This window comes from Adiantum capillus-veneris, chromosome 25 (genome assembly GCF_014529385.1).
Source record: "Adiantum capillus-veneris isolate H3 chromosome 25, ASM1452938v2, whole genome shotgun sequence".
In the NCBI taxonomy this organism is placed as follows: domain Eukaryota; kingdom Viridiplantae; phylum Streptophyta; class Polypodiopsida; order Polypodiales; family Pteridaceae; genus Adiantum; species Adiantum capillus-veneris.
The window spans coordinates 124,828,679-124,832,830 of NC_140955.1; the positions used below are offsets into that span (position 1 = coordinate 124,828,679).

The following is a 4,152-nucleotide window of genomic DNA, read 5'->3' on the forward strand; positions in this document are numbered from 1 at the left end:
CTCCCACATTAAATGATCAGTTTAATATGAGAAAATATTTTGGGTTGGTTAGATATTAGATTTTATGACATCTCTCTATCTGTCTCCCTTCTCTCTCTCTCTCTCTCTCTCTCTCTCTCTCTCTCTCTCTCTCTCTCTCTCTCTCTCTCTCGAACTTCAGTGGCAAGGGAACTTTACTTGTATTGTGTACATGCTATTCAATAGCAATGTATTTGATGCTCTAATGTTTAAAATCAAGAAACACCCCATCAAATCTTCACGTCTTATATAGTGGTGAAGGAAGAACTTGAGATTTATCATAATGACAATAAGAAAAACTAGGCAACTCTCAAACTCTAAGGTATACTCTATTGAATGGTCAAACTAGGCAACTCTCAAACTCTAAGGTATACTCTATTGAATGGTCAAACACAAAAAAAGATAAAACTAATAAAGTTGAAAAATAAGAATCGACTATACTCCAATGCCTCTCCCCAGATGAAAAGGTAGCCAACTTGAATGTGTTCCAAGTCATAGCTAGGAAACCCCGCGCAAGAGTTCATCGAAACTCAGTAACTGACTCTTTGTTTTACGAAAGGTAGAACAACATGTGTCTCATTGAGACAAAATCCATAATTTCTCCTTTTCCTCTATTAACAAGCATCTTCACTCTAGAGATCCTTTTGGAGCCATGGCTTTTGTAAGGCTCGAGTCTATTGACAGAGCAAACCTTAGAGCTCTTGCTTTTTGTTTCTCAATTTCATCATTTTCTATGATTTAAATCTTTCAAGACAAGTTTTCTTTTTGGCATTCTCATCCACAATACCAAATCTTACTGCATTAGCTCTCTCTTTTTTTCCCAGCTTTTTTGTTCAAGTCTGATGTGATACCGAACGTGGATGCCCTTTGCTTGCGCTTCTTTTCATTTGAAATTGTCCCAAAGCACTCGGTTCAATGTTGTTCTTATCTTCTTGAGAGATCCTATGCAAGAGACCTCCACTCAATGCCAAAACCTTTCCACCTTTTGATGTGACTGATAATTGCTTGACGTATCTGCCTGAGAAGCCAAAAAAGTTGGCTATCTTGTCAGCTGCTTCTCTTCAACCTTTGAAGCTTCCACTTCATTATTGGGCTTCTCATGTGTGACTAAAGTTCCACAACCCAACTCTTTATTTTGCACTTGCATGCCATTTTCATTTGGCGTTCTGCATCTGCAAAAGGGTTAGCAAGGATTTGGACTTGGCAAGGGGAGAAAGATAAGATTCCTTCATCACCGATACTTTGTTGGCTAGAACGTCCCACAACTCATCTACCTTCCTAGATGGTACGCTAGAAGGGTTAGCAAGGATTTGGACTTGGCAAGGGGAGAAAGATAAGATTTCTTCATCACCAATCCTTTGCTCACTAGAACGTCCCACAACTCATCTACCTTCCCAAATGGTGCACTAGAAGGGTTGGGGGTTGTGGTTGTCAATGCCATAGACGACTCCCCCCCCCCCCTGCTCTCTCTCTCTCTCTCTCTCTCTCTCTCTCTGTCTCTCTCTCTCTCTCTCTCTCTCTCTCTCTCTCTCTCTCTCTCTCTAACTCAAGCTGAAGAACAAGTGGGTGCTAGCAGCTTGAGAGAGAGAGAGAGAGAGAGAGAGAGAGAGAGAGAGAGAGAGAGAGAGTTGATGTATGCCTGCTAGCTATCATTTACATTATAGTCTCTTGTTACAATATCAAGTCACCTTATTGAAGGTATGGACTTCCACCTCACCCTCTCACCAAATTCTATACCGCCTCTAGACGTCTGCTTGACCCTAGCTCCCCTCGGTGACTCTAGGCCTTCTCTACCCAACTCAAATTCAAGGACACTTCTATCTTCACCTTCAATTTCGTGGATATCGGGGTTTGTGTTTGTGGATGTTGACTTTTAGGGTTCTTCACTTTGCATTTATTCTTAGTAAGCTTAATTTATGGCTTAATTTCAAGCTCCTCTTCAAGTCCTTTATCTTAATTTCAATGTGACATCATGATTGGGGTGATCTCTCACATCCAAGACTCCTAGCACTATTAGGTGGTTAGCTTTGCATCTCTCAATTCATGAACTCATTATCTTTAGTGATCGCCTTGTTCTTGCATAAAAGAGCCACTTCATCCTTCTCTATTATGATGATCCTAGAAAGCCCTTTGTGACATGCTGAAGACTCATTTATAATACAGGTATAGATTTCTCATCCAAAGAGTTGTTTCTCATCAGTAGAAGATCTTGCCTTGTCTTTTGATCTACATCCCTCATGGAAAGGTTAAGGGTATTTTGAATCATGCAAACAACCTTAACCCATACCTCTAGATCTCTCTTGACCGCATCTTTATTTGCATCAACAATAACACCATATTGGAGCGTTTGAGACTTTAGAGCCAATTTGGGAATCACAAATGTCTTGAAGATTTGACCATATGGACAAATGTCAAATTGTATTTTAAGATCAAAGCCTTCCATAAGGTAGTACTTGAAATGGTCTTCAGAGCATAGCATATCTTTACATCCATGCTCTTAAAACTTTGGCTAAGATTTGCCCATGTGGTCAAATCTTAAGTTTGTTTTGAAAGTGGGAATTTGAAAATTCCCAGATTCACTAATATGGTGCTCAATCATACATTTGGCATTTTGCAACATCCGTACAATCCATGACACAATCTCTTCCTTTCAATCATGAAAGCCCGCAAGCTACGCAAAGCAACCATCATCCATGACATAGCCTTTGAATATGTTTCCTCTAACCTTGGCCAATATTCACAATCATGCATGCTGCATGCCATCCTACTGCAAAAAACGACCTCCATGCCCCACCTAAAGATGTCGCCTTTACTCGGATGATCATACCAAGAAAAGCCATTGAACATGCCTCTTGGCAGCCAAAAACCTACTAGGAGATTTCTAAGAGATAAGCACTTTTAAAATCCACAAAAATCCAAACCTTAGCAATGTTAGAGCACGACAATAACCTACATGCTTTGTAGTTGAGGTAGCTAAAGAAATTGTATTCCTGCTATTAGTTAGTAGCTTCTCTCACTTGCACAAACTCCACAATTTCTCTTTTTCTTCTATCGCTTGCCTTTGGCTCTCTTATATCTTGCTTTAGGCTTCACCACATCTATCCTTTTCTATGTGAAGCTGTACTTCAAGTTCTTCCTTTCATGGGAAGTGATTTTTGTTGAAGGGCGCTCGTGGAAAAACATTGCATTGTGTGTTGAATTAGTGATCAATGATAGCCATGAGGCTAAGTGGAGCATCTTGTAGCCTCATTTAAGAAGGCCAACCAAGTAGAGAGAGAGAGAGAGAGAGAGAGAGAGAGAGAGAGAGAGATAAGGAGAGAGGGAGAGGAAGGTATATAAAAAGGGGGAGGGGATACACACACACACACACACAAGTATGTTTCCAAACCAACTCATATACTTGGTGATTCACTTTTCAAGACCTCAATCAACACAACTTTTGATGTCACACCCAAGGCTATTCTTCAAAGTGGGACCAACCCCTTGCATAATGGGTTTATATTTTACCATCTAGCTAAGTGGACAAACTTTCCTATAGAAGATGCTACATGGAAACCTGGCGATGTACTTCGCCATAATTGTCTGTATTTCTCATCGAAGTGAGCACACCTCGAATTTTTCAAGTGTGGGAGGATATAAAATCCCAGATCTTACAAGTCTTTTTGCTGACCATCGCATCGCACTGCAGAGAGAGGTTAGGTATTTTAAATCCTTCTTCCTGGCTATTGCTGACCACAATGTCACATTGTAGGTTGATTGTGTTTAATAAAATCCCCATCTCTGACTATTGTTGACCACCACGTCGCACTGCAGGGAGGGGTTAGGTATTTTAAATCATTCATTCCTGGCTGTTGTTGCTGACCACCACATCGCACTGCATGTTGATTGGATTTAATAGATTCTCCCTCTCTAGCTATTGCTGACCACCGCGTCGCACTGTAGGGAGGGGTTAGGTATTTTAAATCCTTCATCCCTAGCTTCTGCTCACTACCACATCGTATTGCAGGGATATTGGTTTTAGTGTGTGTGTGTGTGTGTGTGTGTGTGTGTGTGTGAGAGAGAGAGAGAGAGAGAGAGAGAGAGAGAGAGAGGTGTGAGCTTTGAGAAGGAGAGAAAGAGAGAATATGGCTATAG

General features: G+C 40.8%; 1 pseudogene; it reads right to left on the reverse strand.

The window, feature by feature from the left end:
• Positions 1–645: 645 nt before the first annotated feature.
• Positions 646–1,459, reverse strand: LOC147425601 (uncharacterized; annotated as a pseudogene).
• Between the last annotated feature and the right edge of the window lie 2,693 nt (positions 1,460–4,152).